Source organism: Sminthopsis crassicaudata, chromosome 3, assembly GCF_048593235.1.
Source record: "Sminthopsis crassicaudata isolate SCR6 chromosome 3, ASM4859323v1, whole genome shotgun sequence".
NCBI lineage: Eukaryota > Metazoa > Chordata > Mammalia > Dasyuromorphia > Dasyuridae > Sminthopsis > Sminthopsis crassicaudata.
The window spans coordinates 239,429,713-239,447,920 of NC_133619.1; positions in this window are offsets into that span (position 1 = coordinate 239,429,713).

The following is an 18,208-nucleotide window of genomic DNA, read 5'->3' on the forward strand; positions in this document are numbered from 1 at the left end:
ATTGAACTTATATTTAATTATTAATTATGTTTAATTAAGTTATTAAACTTATGTTTAATACTTTTTCATCTAAATTAGCTTAGTCATACTATGGTGTTAAATTTCTTCCTAGAATATTTCATGTTAGTAAGATAGTAACAACTCCAAAGAAAGAATCTCTGTGGTAGAATTTTCATACAGCATGGTTAGGTCAATAGGAGGAGATATCTTGGATAGAAGGGCTTTTCAGTCCCCCTTCAATTCATATCATGTGGACATTTGATTATTCTCTCTATGTAAAGCTGGGTCAGGGTTCATAATAATGGTAATATATTCAAAAAAAGGAAGAAGTTCATATTTGTAACTACAGCCAGAGCTGAAGCAGATAACAGGAGCAAAAGAAAAAATGCTACATACAGGAGGGGAGAGAATAGGGGAATATAAAAATAGGTAGGAAAGAGCACCTAGATAATTCTGTGAACAGAGTGCTGAGCCTAAAGCCAGGAAAACCTGAGAGCAAATCTGACCTTAGACATTTAATAGCTCTGGGGAAAATCAGTTGGACAAGACACTTAACCTCTATTTGGACGCAAACAGCTAGTGGCTCAATGTATAGAGTGTTCTGGGCCTGGAGTCAGGGAGATTGACATTCAAATATGGTCTCAGACACCTAGAGAACTATCTTTGTCATGAAAACCTCATGGACAATATGGTCCATGGAGCCATGAAGAGGTGGACATGACTGAATGGCAATTTAAGGGAAAAGTTAGAGAAATTAGAAATAGGCTGAAATCTGTGATCATGATAAACGCTTTCTTCAGACTTCCCCCTTCCCTAATTGCATATTTTGTTTGCAGTAAACCACTTATATATTTGAGGTTCTTTGACAATCAAAGTGAGAAGTAGTCAGACATTATCAATGGTTTATATATCTGTAATTTGTCTCTTTTGACATATAGAAGTTGAACAAATGAAAAAGAATTCTAGAATTTTGATCATATCCTTGCCAGACATCGTTCAACTCTGTTTTGCTCTTGTTTGCGATCTGTATTGCCCATGTAAAAGAGTGGCCCTTATTTTCTGAGACTTAAAACTCTTGCTGACCCTGAAGGAGTCCTGGTCAGCAAGTCAAATCATGATCAGATAAGCAGGAAAAAGTGGAAAAGTGCTGTTCTAGGTCAGTAATAATTTTTCTTTTTTTCCCCCCCAAGTCTAAGGAAAGCTATGTTTGCTATTCCCCTGATTCTTCTGGCCTGTGCACTGGTCTTTGAGTGACCACAAATACTCTTTTCTGGAACTGTGAGGAAGGTCTTTGCTCCACTGGAGAATAGCTATTTTATCACTTGGCAATACTACTTGTCTTTATCTTGAAGCTGTGTAAAATGTCCTCTATATCACTTATCTTAAAAATGAAAGAAGGCCTTCAGTTTATGCAATTAGACTATTATTAACAGTAGAGGAGTTCATTGGTTAGAATTCTACATTTGTTTCTGCATACATTTCTACCTAGGAGCTTACTAAAACCACCACTTTAAAATGGAATTGCTATTTAGTTTTCAAATAAAATGCCTAAGTGGAGATGGCAGGTATATATACCTTTACTTTTCTTTTTAAAAATCATTTTTTAATTGATACTTTTATTTTCAAAACATATGCAAGGATAATTTTTCACCATTGACCCTTGCAAAACCTTATGTTCCAATTTTCCCCCTTCCCCCAACCCCTCTGCTAGATGGTAAGTAATCTAATATATGTTAAACATGGTAAAAATATGTGTAAAACCAATATAGGCATACATATTTATACAATTATCTTGCTGCATAAGAAGAATCAGATCAAAAAGGGAAAAAAATGAGAAGGAAAATAAAATCCAAGCAAACAACAACAAAAAGAGTGAAAATGCTATGTTGTGATCTACTCAGTTCCCACAGACCTCTCTCTGGGTGTAGATGGCTCTCATCATAATAAAATCATTTATATCTTTACTTTTCACCAATTAAATATGAATTGGATCTGTTGGGGGCAGTTTCTTTTTCTTTACATTAACTCCTGAGATAGGAATAAATGCTTTAAAAAAATAACAAATAAGATGTTTGTAATTTGTATTGCTTGGAACAATTTGAAAACAACTTATTTTTTATCTCTCTACAATTGAATCAAAACAATGGATGTTGCCTCTCAGTCCTCCCCTTCCCCTCCCACCCACTTTAAAAAAAAAAAATAATCAAACATATAATTAATTGTAGTTTTCTATACTTTGTTATACTAGGTCTTCCTCGTTTTACCTTCATAGATCCCTGCTTTTCTCCATGTAGTTTCTCTTTACTTTTTTTTTTTTTTTTTTCTGAGGCAATTGGGGTTAAATGATTTGCCCAGTGTCATACAGCTAGGAAATGTTAAGTGTCTGAGACTAGTTTTAAACTCAGATCCTCCTGCTTCCAGGGCTGGTGCTCTATCCATTGTACCACCTAGCTGCCCCAGTTTTCTCTTTACTGGTTTGTAGTTCTACTAGCAAAAACTTTTTGGTATTTTACTTTTCATTGCCTAGCTCAGATAAATCTGAAAATCAAGAGATTCCCGCTCTTCACCCTTACATCTATATTTAAATTCCTTTTCACAGTGTAACTTCCAATTGCAAGAAATTCTTATGTCTTTTTTCTTCCTATTCCCTTTTTCTCTGTTACTGCTGTTCAGTTGTTTTAAGTAATTTCTGACTTTTCATCACTTGGTGTTTTTCTTGGCATAAATACTAGTGTTATTTTGCCATTTCCTTCTCCAGATCATTTTAGAGAAGAAATTGAGGAAAATAGGATTAAATGTCTTGTCCACAGTTAGAGAGCATTAAGTGTTTGAGGCTAGCTTTGAACTCATGAAGATATGTCTTCTTGACTTCAGGCCCAGAATTCTATTCACTGTACCACCTAGCTTTCTTTTTTTCTGTAAAGTCTATCCTATTTTTAAATGGGCAAGTTAGCCCAAAGCCTGACTGTTTTTATTTCTTCAAAGTCTTTTAGGCAAGATGGGACTCTGAAGGAACTTTTCTCCCCACTCTTCTCTATGACTGAACTGTTCTTTTAAAAAAATTTCTTTTAAATTTATTTTGTCTACTAATTTAACTAAATTTCTAAAATTTCCAATTTCTAATAAGATTAAAAACTTGGAAAGAATTCTGTTAAAAATACTATATATAGCTTCAGGGATAAGAACTCACTATTTGACAAAAATTGCTGGGAAAATTGGAAATTAGTATGGCAGAAACTAGGCATTGACCCACACCTAACACCTTATACCAAGATAAGGTCAAAATGGCTTTATGAGTTAAACATAAAGATTAAAACTTTAAGGAAATCAGAAGAAAAAAGAATAGTCTTCCTCTCAGATCTGTGGAGAAGGAAGGAATCTGTGGTCAAAGAAGAACTAGAATTAATTATGAAATGCAAAATAGGTAATTTTGATTATATTAAGTTAAAAAGTTTTTGTACAAACAAAACCAATGCACACAAGATTAGAAAAGAAACAGTAAACTGGGAGGAAAATTTTATATTCAAAGGTTCTGATAAAGACTTTATTTCTAAAATACATAAAAAATTGACTCAAATTTATAAGAATACAAGCCATTCTCCAAATGATAAATGATCAAAGGATATAAACAGATAATTTTTAGATGAAGGAATTAAAATCATTTCTAGTCATATGAAAAAATGTTCTAAATCACTACTGATCAGAAGAATGCAAACTAAGACAACTTTGAGATACCACTATACACCTCTAAGATTGGCTAAGATGACAGGAAAAGATAATGACAAATGTTGGAGAGGATGTGGAAAAGCTGGACCACTAATACATTATTGGTGGAACTATGAGAGAATCCAACTATTCTGGAGAGCAATTTGGAACTATGCCTAAAGGGTCATCAAACTATGCTTACCCTTTGATCCAGCAGTGCTATTACTGGTCTTATATCCCAAAAAGATCTTAAAGGAGGGAAAGGAACCCACATGTGCACAAATGTTTGTGGCAGCCCTTTTTGTAGTGACAAGAAACTGGAAACTGAGTGGATGCCCATCAATTGGAGAATGGCTAAATAAATTATGGTATATGAATGGTACGGAATATTACTGTTTTGTAAGAAACAATCAGCAGGATGATTTCAGAAAAGCCTGGAGAGACTTACATGAATTGATGCTAAGTGAAGTGAGTAGAACCAAGAGTATATAGCAACAGTAAGATTATGCTGTTAGGATTTTTACAAGGTGCTAAGTCACTGGAATGAATAGAGACAACTGATTTGAAGCTATAAGGAGATGTTATGGGCCAGAACTTGAAACAAGGTACTGAGTGGAATTTGAGGCGACAATGATTAAATCTAATTTAGCATTGATTTAATCCTACAACAAATAATGGTTTCCTAGTGATGAAATGATTGGTGTATATTCAATGTGCACCATATAAGCAAGAAACTCTCAAGGCCAACCATTCAGAAGCCCACAATCCCACACTCTTGGAGGCAGAGTCTAATTCATTCTCACGTCTACCTTCGTGCTGGCTGGAGGCTTTGGATTCAGAGGGAGCTAGAGACTGAAGCTGGCTGGAGACATTCTGACAGGAAAAGATTCAAGACTTTGAAGGACACAATATAGGATCTGGACTTTAACTCCTAGTTGCATTTTGGGGATTACTGGTACTGGAACTAAAACTAAGACTGCCTCTCCAGAGCCTCCCAAGAAAACCTCCTCCCAAAGAACGATTGCAATTTAGAGACAATAGAACATTACATTTTGGCGCCCAATGTGGGGTAAGGACTTTTGCTTATCCTGACTCTGGCTGATTCTGAGCCTTTCAAGGAGCTAGCCCAGACTTTACATTATGCAATGATCAATTCTGATGGATATGGCTTTTTTCAACAATGAGGTTATCTAGGCCATTTCTAATGGTCTTGTGATAGAGAGAGCCATCTGCACCCAGAGAGAGGACTATGGAGACTGAGTGTGGATCACAACATAGTATTTTCTCTAATTTTTTGTTGTTGGTGGTGATTGCTTTTATTGTGTTTTCTTTATCCTTTTTTCCCTTTTGGATTTGATTTTTCTTATACAGAGTGATGTGTGGAAATATGTATAGAAGAACTGCACATGTTTAACATATATTGAATTGTTTGCCATCTAGGGGAGGGAGTGGGAGGAAGGGAGGGAGAAAAAAATTAGAAACAAGATTTTGCAAGAGTGAATGTTGAAGACTATTTATACATGTGTTTTAAAAATAAAAAGCTTTACAAAAAAACACTATATATGTGTGTGTGTGTGTGTGTGTGTGTGAATTTAAAAGTATTCAATTTAATTTAATTAAATAAATATCATTTACTACATACCCCCTTCAAGGTATGTATACAAGGATCTGGGAATGTGAATATAAAAAAAAGTTATAATCCCTGCCATAGAAACTTTTTACATATTCTTCTGCATGTTTGGCAAAGTAAAAAAAGTTTTGAATATGGAGTCAGGATCTTAAGGTGCAGATTCATCTCTATCACTGATTGTATGATGGTAGGTAGATCACTTAATCTTTCTCAGTCCCAGTTTCCTATTTTGTAAAATGAGAATATTAAAGAAAATGAATTCTCAATTGGTAACTCTTCCCCACTCTGCCATACATGTCCATTTCAGTCCTATGCTTGCCTATCTCCATAATACTACAGTGAGATTTATACTTCCATTATGCCTAATATTACAATTGTTCTATAATTGACAAACTATTCTTCATATTAAACATGTGTCTTCTCTATGGAAACTGCTTTGTATAATTAATTATTTTATTTTATTTTTTACATATTTATATGTAGATATCCCTTGCTCACTTCCTCTTACTAAGAGAAGAAAAGAATGTAATGTTCTTGAGGTAAAGAATTGTGCTGTTTTTTAATCTCCATACACAATGCCAGTCATGGTTTGCCACATAATAGATGCTTAATAAATGTTTATTAAATGGATTTAGGGAGAATAAAAGTTTTGTTCATTTTTTTCACTTGACCATTTTAGCTACAGACCTCTCAAGCTAATTGCTTACTCTGCAATTAAAATGATCAAGCTGTTGTGCCAGAGAAAAAGTTGAGAAAATGTACCTCCCCCTTTTCTTTGAAGATTATGAGTGTGGAATAGTGAATATAGCATGAGACACTATTGATGATGGTTGTTTTTCCTAAAACTGTTTCTTCCCTTTTCTCTTTAAATCTTATTTTGAAGATTTGCTTGATGAGTAAGGGATTTGGGAGGAATATTTGCCTCAGAAATGAGGCAAAGTTTAAAAAAGAGCAATAAAACCAGGATTTTAAAAGATTGAAGATTGGAAGGAAAACCAATAAGGTCAAATTTTGATTTTTTCATAGACATTACTTTCACATATGTATTTCTACATGTCTTTTATTATGATGTCTGGAAAAAATACAAACTGTTTGAAAGCAGGAATTTTTCAATTTTTACTTTTGTATTGCAAAGGTTTTCTATCATGCATTGCATATACCAACTACTTAAAAATCTGTTGAATGCAGTACCCATTGTTCTTCAACATAAAGTTAGCAACAACCTTTCTTTATGTTTCAAAGTAAAATGTTTTGATGATATGTTTTTCTTTTTTTTTTTTTTAATTTTATAATTATAACATTTTTTGATAGTACATATGCATGGGTAATTTTTTACAACATTATCCCTTGCACTTACTTCTATTCAGATTTTTTCCCTTCCTCCCCCAACCCCCTCCCCCAGATGGCAAGCAGTCTTATATATGTTAAATATATTACAGTATAATTTAGATACAATATATGTGTGTAGAACCGAATTTTTTGTTGCACAGGAAGAATTGGATTCAGAAGGTAAAAATAACAGTTTACATTCATTTCCCAGTGTTCCTTTTCTGGATGTAGCTGGTTCTGTCCATCATTAATCAATTGGAATTGGATTTGCTCTTCTCTATGTTGAAGAAATCCACTTCCATCAGCATACATCCTCGTACAGTATCATTGTTGAAGTGTATAATGATCTTCTGGTTCTGCTCGTTTCACTCAGCATCAGCTGATGCAAGTCTCTCCAAGCCTCTCTGTATTTCTCCTGTTGGTCATTTCTTATAGAACAATAATATTCCATAACATTCATATACCATAGTTTACCCAACCATTCTCCAATTGATGGACATCCATTTGATGATATGTTTTTCAAAATTAACAAAAGAAACAAAATTATCCCATTTTTTCATCATAAAAAGTTAAAACAACAGTCAGCTACCAACGTCCTTCACTTTCAAAGAAATCAATAGGAATCCAGGGATGGGGTAGAGGTACCCCCTCTAATCAGATCATTGTTGGTATTTAGATGTAGCTAGTCTCCTTTGGCCAATCTGGTTAATTTTATAAATTGATAAATATTTCAGTGTGGAGATGACAAGGCAGAAATGCACCAGAGTTTCTTTTTGTTGCCTAACTTCCTTTATAAAAGTTGATGGTATCTTTCTTCCTCCTTCCCCCTTGTTTTTTAGAATATTCTATTCTAATCAGATCTTTTCCTTACCCTTTTCTTTGCTGATGAATTCTTATTAGAATTGCATGGTATGTGAAGTGACTTTTCCTGGTCTTTTGAAAGATTTCCTATTTGACCTAGAAAATTTAGATCTTGATAATCATGTTTTTGAGGGACATAGCTTCGAAAAGGAGGAAAGAGAGTCAAATGGCCTTGGTAAAAACACTTAAGCCAAAGCTTAGTGCCAGAGGTGTGCTGGTAAGTATTTAATAACAGGCTTTCCTCGTCTCTTTAATATATGCATAACACACTTTAAATATTAATCTGCATAACTAATATTTTTCCATCACATTCTTACATGTAGGTCATTAACAGTCCAGTATTCGAGTCCTTGATTTGTATGTAGCTTTTGCTAATTTCTGAGATGTAAATGACAACACTGAAAAGTTAGTAACTGGCTCTTGTGAACAAATAAGAGCTGGTTCCAGAACACATGCTTTGCCTTATCTGTTTCTTCATCTGTAATGAATGAGTTGAACTAGATAGCTTTGGAGTTTCCTTCTGAATCAGAGATCTATGATTCTATGTTGAGCTATTTTCCAAATTTCATAACTCCTTTTAATTTTTAAAATTAGTTTTCTAATCACTTTTTGTAAGGCTCTGATAGTTATTCCCTTTTCTTTTCTCAGTTTTAAATTGGAGTTCATAGAATTATAAATCTAGAGGGGACCTCAAAAGCTCCTTAGCATAGGTCCCTTCTTTTACAGATGAGAAAACCAGGGAGTTTAATTTACTTGCTCAAGTTTACTTATTTTAAGTGTCAGAGATGGAATTTATTGAAGCAGTTTCCTCTTCAGTTTTCTCTTGGGGTTTCTTGCACCATTATATTTCATTGTTTTTGGGGTGTGCCTGAGCTTGCTCATTTCCCCATTCATTTTCCTGTCAAGGCTTTCTAGTGAGAATATGTTTCTATTTTCTTCTTTTCACTGCTATTAATATTAGTGTTTTTCTTTTTTGTTTATTTTATTGATTTATTTTTTTATGAGGCAATCTGGGTTAAGTGACACACAGCTACAAAGTGTCAAGGCCAGTACTCTATCCACAAAACTGCTCCTAATTTCTAGCTGTTTTGAGGCAATGTGGAGAAGAAATAATATATACAATCTCTTGCCTCAATGATCTTGTTAGTCACCTGTGACTTTGTGTGAATCTCTAAATCTTTGTCCCAATATGTCATGGGTATTCTTAAGAGTTATTAGTTTGCCATGAGATGAAAATTATATGATCAAGAATCTCTTCCCTTCTTTCTCTTTCAATGTACTACTAGATATATACCCCAAAAGGATCAAAGGCAGAAGGAAAGGATGCATATGCATGAAAATATTCATAAAAGTGTTTTTTGGTATAGTAAAGAACTGGAAACAAAATGATGTCCAACAATTGGGGAATAGCTGAACAAATTAGTAGTCATCATTAGTTTTCTTCTCCCATTCTGCAGGTCTATTCAGGTATCAAGTCATTTTATTCTCTGACAATGTTTTCATTTTTCCATTTTCTGACTTCATGTTATCACCCTGATTATTATCTCTTATACGATTGCACCAACCTCCTAATTAGACTACTGGTTTCTAGTCTCTTGCCTTTCCAACACCTCAATTACTGATAAAAAAAAAAAAAGAAAGAAAGAAAATTTCCTATTTTGAACTCTTTCTTGAGAACTTTCAGTAACTTCCTGATGTTTTTATGAATTTTTTTTTCTTTATCATTGCTCCTTCTGATACATTTTTATTATACCTTTACTGGGGTATCTGCAGTACCTCTAGGCTCCTTTTGGCTGTCCCAGATAGCTTGTTTTGCTTCCTTTGTTACCTCTGCCTATTAAAATTCCCAGCTTCCTTCAAGCATACACACACACACATACCAACAGTTACATAAATCTTGAGGGCAGTTATTCTTCTTTGTTTTGTCCTTATATGCCACATGAATGGACCAATGCACTATAAGTAATAGATGCTTAAATTTTTTTGACAGATAAATCACTAGGATAAATTCCTCCTCTCCTCCCTCTCTTCAATTCTAGGATCTCTCTGAACTGCCTTCTGCACTGTGCTCTCTCCTAAATATTTTTTTTTTCTTTTTTTTCTGGCTCTTGTCCTAGATGTAAGCATTTCTAGTTATGGCTCTGACTCTATGAAGACCCAATAAGTGAACATGATCTATTTCCACAAATTTCTCTTATTTTCCCTAGATTTATCTATTATACTTATTTCTTCCTTATAATTAATTTTTTAAACTACACACACACATATATACATACAAACACATATATACACATATACACATATATGTATATAAAAATTGGGATGGGAAAGGCTTATTGGATTACTTAAACTTAGAGCTGCATGGCTGAGGAACTAGAGTTCTTGCTTAGAGACCAAGTTTATTTAATGCAACCATATACTCAGTTAGGAGTTTTCCTAACTTTAAGGAGTTTCCCCCCATTACATTTTTCAAGCAACCCTCATGTCTTATCTAGAAACTGCCTCTTATCTGAAAACTGATTGGTGTTGGCCAATCAATCAGCTTTATTTCTTTGTTCCTTTGTTCTAATCTTATATAATATGTAACTTATAGACACTTGCCAGGAGTTGGCCACCTCTTTTTTGACTTCCTCCCTCCCTTCCTTCCTTCTCTCCTTCCTTCCTTCCTTCCTTCTCTCCTCTCCTTCCTTCCTTCTCTCTCTCCTTCCTTCCTTCCTTCTTTTCTTCCTTCCCTCTTTCCTTCCCTCCTTCCTTCCTTCCTTCCTTCCTTTCTTCCTTTCCTCCTTCCCTCCTCTCCTCCTTCTTTCCTTCCTCCCTCCCTTCCTCCTTCTTTTCCTTCCTTCTTTCCTTTTGGCTTTCTTTTCTTCCTTTCTCCTTCCCTTCCCCCCCTTCCCCTGCCTCTCTTTCAGTTTTTTGAAATCTGGTTTTCTAATGTCTCCATTCATGGGTTCCCAATAGTAGATACTTTAACACATTTGGTAAAATGGAAATAAATTGAAATTAACTCCATAAGGCTCTTCTTGATATTACCCATATGCGTGCATGTATGAATATATAAAATCTTTCCATTGCTATACAAGCTAAACTGACTCAAGAAGAATTGCTTACATACACACTCACCACTTCCTTAAAGCTTAATTCATGCTTACCCATTTAAGAAACTTCCTTTGCCTGTGCTTACGTCTCATGTCCATAGCATTTGTTACTAGAAATTGTAACAGAACTTATTTTTCTGTGGGGAAAAAAAAAAAGATGTTTCTTTTTTCTTTTTTCTTTGTTACTTCATTTTTCTTGGGTTTTGTTTCTTCATCTGCAAAATGAAGACATTGTCCTAGATGACTTTTAAGATTTTTTCCAGCTTTAAAATGCTGTGATCCTATGGCAATAACCAGAATTGATTTTTTTTAAAAAATGTAATACATTCTGGAAACTTGACTCCTGAGTAGCTGACATGAAGGTTGAAAAAAATTATTAACTTGAAAATCATTAATAAACATCAATATTTTCAAATGCAATAGACTAAAAAAAATTGCATAGGAAAACCTGAATCTACTATGCTTAATTTTAAAGTATGTTGCCAATTTTAATATGGTACTGCCTTCCTTATAGTTCTTGTCTCTGTCCTCTTCTGAGCTTCTTTCTGTTTTCTTCTGTATATTTAATAATGTTTCATTGATGTCTTTCCTTTTTTCTTATTCTTGGAGGGGGCATTATTATCATTATGAATACAATCAAGCAAAATAAATTTGTTCTGTATTAGTCTAAAATGTCTAAAAATGTATGTTTCATTCTGTACCTATAGTTCATTACTTCTCTGCCAGAAAACATATTGATCAGAGTTTCTAAGTCTTTCAAAACTTTTCTTTACAATGTTCTAGTCAACATACAAATTGTTCTGGTTCTTCTCACTTTATATTATTAGTTCAAACAAGCCTTCCCCTATTTCTCTGAATCCATTTCTTACGATACAATAACATTTTGTTGCACTAATTTACCACAGTTTCTTTAGCCATTCATTAATTATGAACATCTTTTTTGTTTCTAGGATCCTTATTATAACAAGAAGTGCTGCTATAGATATTTTTATACATATGGATCCTGTGATTCTTTCTTTGATCAACTGATTGTATATGCTTAATAGAATAGGGTTAGGTCAAAGAGTATACCCAGTTTGGTGACTCTTTGGGCATAATTCCAAATTGCTAACCAGAAGGATCAAAACATTTCACAGTCCTACCAATGGCATATTATTTTGACTATCCTTTCTTGGCTCCTCCAACAAATTGTCATTGTTTTTAAGAAACCCTTGCTAATCTAATAAATGTGAGGTAGGATTTCGGAGTTATTTGAATTTGTATTTCTCTTATTATTTGTAATTTGGAATGATAATTAAGAACTTCTCTTGAAAATTGCCTGTACTTATTCATTTACTATCTATCCATTGGGGGAATAATTCTTTTTCTTATATATTTGTACTAAGGTTCTAACTATCTGTCTGTCTGTCTATTTATCTATCTTGGATAACTGATCTTTATAGCAGATATGAATTTAAAGGGAAATAATTATACATCTTGAGAAATCCTCAAATACCACAATATGTTTGCTAAAAATACCAATAAGATTTCAAGTCCCTTTCTTCACATCCTATCTACTAATCCCTAGGGCCAATGCTAACCTGCTTCTTCCTTTCCTTCTAGTCTTAGGGAGAAGATCTATTTCTGTAAGTCCCTTCAATGCTGCTGTTTTCTTGCTATGCATATACTTTTCCTGGTTTTCCTGCTTTTTCAATCACACACTATACAGATGTTATGTGACCTCTCCCTAAGAGACTCCATATGCCTCAAAAACAGAATTAGGACCTAAACAAGAACTGTTTCCTTTGGCTTAGTCTATCAAATAACATTGCATATATTTCAAAAATTTCAAAACCTGTCATTTTTCTATTAGCTGGATTTCTTGTAGGTATCATTGAATAACTCTTGAAATGGGCACAAGAAGCTCTGCTCCGCCCTCTGGCTCTCAGCAGAACTTTGCACTCCAGGACCACCTCCTTATCAGAAACAGGACCCAGGGTCCAAAGATATAGGACACCCCTCTCCCCTGGAGTCGAGTTCTGGAAATGCCCAACCCCCACTTCTTAGTCCTTCTCATACATGAAGTGGGCTGCCTTTCTCCTCAACCCAATCCCTTCCTCCTCCCTCTGAGGCTGGCCAGTCTCAAGGCCTTGGCCCTCCTCGGGCTGAAGCTGCAGATTCCCCTTCTCCTCCACAGGAGCCTAATTCTGCTACGGCCTGATTGGATCAGGAGCCTCCTTCTAATCTCTTTCCCTTGAGGGAAGTCGCCGACCCTCAGGGGGGAGTACTCAGAGTACAAGTGCCCTTTTCCAAGTCGGATCTCTCCCAAATCAAGGAAAAATTGGGCAGATATTCTGAGGATACTACTAAATATTATTGAGGGATTCAAAGCCATCACCCTCCAATATGATCTTTCCTGGGGAGATATTAATATTATAATCTCCTCTTCCTGTACCATAGAGGAGAAAAGGAGAATCTGGGATTTAGCCCAAAAATTCGGGGACGATATGGCTTCCTCATCCCCTGCTAGGTACCAGGCAGGGGCTGTTGCTGTACCTCTATCAGAACCCTCATGGAACTATCAGGAGGGAAGCAGGGATAGAGAGAGGAGAGACCACCTAATAACCTGCCTCATGGAGGGCATGAGGAAAGGAATCAAAAAGCAAGTCAATTATGACAAGCTCAGGGGGATTACTCAAACAGCTGAGGAGAATCCTGCCTTCTTCCAAAGTTGATTGGAAGAGGCCCTGAGAAAATACACTAATCTGGACCCCACTTCTCAGGAGGGTGTCACAGTTCTTAGCATGCATTTTATTAACCAGTCTGCCCCAGATATCAGAAGGAAGCTACAAAAATTGGTTCTAGGGCCTCAGACTCCCATGACTCAATTATCAGAAGTTGCTTTTGGGGTGTTCAATAATAGGGACCAAGCAGCAGCAATGGAGAAGGATTGCAGGCTCAGAGCCAGAAATAAAGAACAGACTCAGCTTTTAGTGGTGGCCATTTCTAGAGATCAGACCCGTTCATGCTTTATATGCAAGGGGCAGGGTCACTGGGCGAGAACATGCCCCCAGAAAAAGCCTCCAGATCCTTGTCCTATATGCCACAAGGAAGGACACTGGAAAAGGGACTGCCCAGAGAGGGGTAGAGCCACTGCCTCAAACCTCGCCCTCCAGTCCTCTTAGGACTCAGAATGACAGGGCCCAGGGCCCACCTTTCTCCATCAGCGCAGCTGAAACCAGGGTGACTCTAGACGTGGCAGGTAAGCACATTAATTTTCTATTTGATACTGGGGCCTGTTTTTCGGTTCTATTATCCTACTCTGGTCCAACGCGCCCTTTCCCCCTGGAAAAGTAATGGGGATTGAAGGGAATCTCCAGAGCTGCTTGGAAACTTTTCCTCTACCTTGTAGATATGGAGATTTGCTGTTTCCACACTGCTTTTTAATTATTCCTTCCTGTCCCACTCCTCTGTTGGGTCGGGATTTAATGGAGAAGCTGGGAACCCAATTCTCTCTGCTCAAATCTCCAAGTGATCTATTTGTGCTCTTTCTGAGACCTTCCCATGTTCCTTATGAAATCTGGGAGGACATAGACTCTTCTGTCTGGGATCAGGGCATTCCTGGAAGGGCAACGCATGCTACACCAGCCCTCGTTAAGCTACGGGATCCTACTGTGTTCCCACATAGACGGCAGTATCCAATTAAGCAGGAAGACAGGATCGGGTTACAGCTTTGATTGAGAAGTTCCTTAAGTTTAAACTTCTGATCCCCTGCCAATCTCCCTGTAATACTCCTATCCTTCCTGTTAAGAAAGGAACGGGGATTATCGTATGGTACAAGATTTAAGGGCAATTAATGAATCAGTTATCCCAATCCATCCCATAGTACCTAATCCCTACACTATACTTACCTAGATTCCAGGAAATACTCAATGGTTTACTACCCTGAACCTAAAGGATGCTTTCTTTTGTATTCCTCTGCACGAGGACTGCCAATTTCTCTTTGCCTTTGAATGGGTAAAGCCAGGTGGACTTCCTGGCCAATTAACCTGGGCGGTCGGTCCTCCCAGGTTTTAGAGACAGTCCACATCTATTTGGGCAATCCCTAGCTAAAGACTTGAGAGACCTTGAGCTGCCCAGCAGCAGCCTTATTCAATATGTGGATGTTATCTTGCTCTGTAGTCCTACTAGGGAGGAGTCTCTGGCAGCAACTGTAAAAACCTTGAATTTCTTAGCTTCAAGAGGTTACAGGGTCTCTCTATCCAAGGCCCACATTGCCTGCCAATCTGTCAAATATTTGGGTCACAACCTCACCCCCACCTCTCGCTCTCTAACTGAGGAGAGGAAGCAGGCTACCTTCTTAGGTATGGCAGCTTCTGCAGGATCTGGATTCCAAACTTTGGGATTATTGCTAAACCCCTCTATGATTCTATTCAAGGTCCTGATAACCTTCCTCTCGAATGGGGACTTGAGCAGGCCAATGCTTTTAAAACCTTGAAGGCTAAACTAACCTCTGCCCCTGCTCTCACCCTGCCTGACTTACAGAAACCTTTTACTCTGTATGTAGATGAAAGGCTGGGCAGGCTTTGGGAGTCCTTACTCAGTCTCTGGGACCAGATCCCAGGCCAGTGGCCTATTTTTCAAAGAAGCTGGACTCATTTTCTCTAGGATGGCCTTCCTGCCTTAGAGCGGTAGCTGCAACCGCCCTCTTAATAAAGGAAGCCTCCAAACTGATCTTGGGGTCGCTTTACAGGTTTTAACCCCCCACAGGGTCCAGAGCATTCTAGAATCCAAAGGCCATCAGTGGCTCTCAAGTGAAAGACTTACTAAATGCCAGGCTCTCTTACTAGATACCCCTGACCTGACTCTTCGAATTTGCCACACCCTAAATCCTGCCACCCTCCTCCCTGACGTCTCTCAATCTGGAGAGATTTTCCATAATTGCAAGGACATAGACTCTGTATACTCTAGCAGAGCTGATTTAAAGGAAAGCCCCCTTGGGAACCCAGATGAGGAATGGTTCACAGACGGGTCTAGCTTCCTCAAGGATGGGGAGAGAAAGGCGGGTTATGCAGTGGTATCTCTTTATAGCACCCTGGAAGCTAAGCCATTGCCCCCTGGCACCTCGGCACAGAAATCCGAACTTATAGCATTAACCAGGGCTTTAGAACTGGGGAAGGGGATGAAAGTCAATATTTATGCTGATTCCAAATATGCTTTTCATGTTTTGCATGCTCATGGAGCTATTTGGAAAGAAAGGGGCTTGTTAACAGCAAGGAATTCTCCCATTAAACACTCGGAAGAAATTCTACGTCTATTACAAGCTGTCCATGAACCCAAGGAGGTCTCGGTTATATTTTGCAGAGGGCACCAGAAGGGAGAGTCACTTCAGACTAAGGGAAATAGGCTGGCAGATGCAGCTGCTAAGACGGCTGCCCTTACGCCTCTATTAACACCTTTAATTCCCCAGCTAACTGAGTCTTTTACTCCTTCCTATAGCACACAGGAGAAAGCTCTGGCAGAACAAAGGGGATACACCTTTTCTCTCTCTGGTTGGTACCAGACTCCCTCAGACCACCTCTTAGTTCCAGAGGCAAATCACTGGAAACCGATCTCTGGTCTGCAGCAGGCTACGCATCTGGGGAGGAATGCCCTCCACTCCTTGGTTGAACGCGTTTTCACTGGCCATAAGCTGGGGGAAACGATCAGGCAAGTCTGCCAGGCCTGTCCAATTTGTGCCCAGGTGAATCCTGAGGGAGCCGTTAAACCCCTCACCTCTCCTGAAGACAATTCAGAGGAGAGGCCCTTACCCTGGCGAGGACTGGCAACTAGATTTCATGCATATGCCCCCCTGCACAGGTTTCAAGTTGCTTCTAGTGTTAGTGGACACATTTACTAACTGGGTAGAACCATTTCCTTGCAGGACTGAGAAAGCCCACGAGGTATCCAAATGCCTGTTAAATGAAATCATACTTCGCTTTGGGTTACCTGCATCATTACAGAGTGATAACGGGCCTGCCTTTATTTCTCAGGTGACACAAATTGTAGCAAAGGCTCTTAAAATTATTTACCACCTTCACTCTGCCTGGAGACCCCAAGCCTCGGGAAGGTGGAGAAAATGAACCACACGCTTAAGCTAGTCCTCACTAAATTAAGTCTTGAGACTCGAGAAGATTGGATTAAAAATCTCCCTGTTGGGCTTCTTAGAATCAGAATTGCCTCCAGAGAATCTATCAAGCTCTGACCATTTGAGCTCTTGTATGGAAGGCCTTTTCTAACAACGACATTCTTGTCGACCCGCAACAGCATCTGGCCACTCGATTTGCTTCACAACTTGGTGCAGTTCAGAAGGCCCTTTCTGAATATGCAAATGAGCATCTCCCCAAACCCACAGATGCTCCCACTCAGGTCAATTCCCCTGTCAATCCCGGGGATATGGTATATTTAAAGAGCTGGAAACCCCAGGGGTCTGACCCCCTAGGCGTGAAGTGGAAAGGCCCATACAAGGTCATCTTAACTGCTCCAAATGCAGTTAAACTGGAAGGGTCCCCCAGATGGACTCATTTCTAGGATTAATCATGCTGCTTCTGTTTCAGATAATCAAGTTTATTCCTGTGAACCCACAGAGGACCTGAAGTTTCTCTTTTGCAAGATGCCTGGGAAAGATGCTGGAGATAGAAGTTTCTCAGGCTAATCTCCTTTCTTTCTCCTTATGAGGACTCTACTCTTGATACTTTCTCTCCAGCTTTCTTGGTCCTACTCTGTGGGTCCTGGGAAATGGGGTGACAACTTCCTAGTCAGACTCGGGAACTCTGTGGGGAAGGGGGTGTCCAGGACTGCTGGGTGTGCCATCACCACCCCCAGGGTGGGTTCCACATGCTGGAACTCTATCTTTCCAGAAATTAGCAGGAGTCAGGATCACTAAATGTCTTTATTCTAGATCTTTTCCGTCACCTCCAACGCCAGGTCATGAGTGCAAGTGAGCATGAGTTCCACCACCCAAGTTTCTCTTACTCCTCCCACACAAGTCACTTCCCTCTCTTTGTCTCACCAATCAAGTCAGCACAGAACAGCTGGGGAGGGTCAACTTTCAAACAATAGGGAACTGTCCAATTGGCAATTAGTCTCACGTGCTTCATCATCCAAGTGCATTGCTCAGTTCTAGCCCTTTACATCGCCCGCTTTCTTTTGTTTTAGACCACAGGAGGTCGCGCCATCCCTGACTTTTCAGGGAGATGAGAACCCCAAAAAGGAGGTGATCACACCCCCCCTGACTTCTCAGGAGGGGAGATGAAAGCACTAAAAAGGAGATAATCACGCCCCCCCTGACTTCTCAGGAGGGGAGATGAAAGCACTAAAAAGGAGATAATCATGCCCTCCCTGACATCTCAGGAAGGGAGATGAGAAGCACCAAAGAGAAGTGGGGATTTGCTAGCGGGTTTCTGGATTGAAGGGCCTTATTAAAGACAAGTATGCACAAACCCATCAGCATGGGAGTTATTACACAAGCACATAGCAATAACGCAGAGGCTATTAGTGGTGACTCTCCCCACAGTCAGTGCAGACTCGATGTGGTGTAACAAACAGGAATTGTACATGCAAGTAGTGA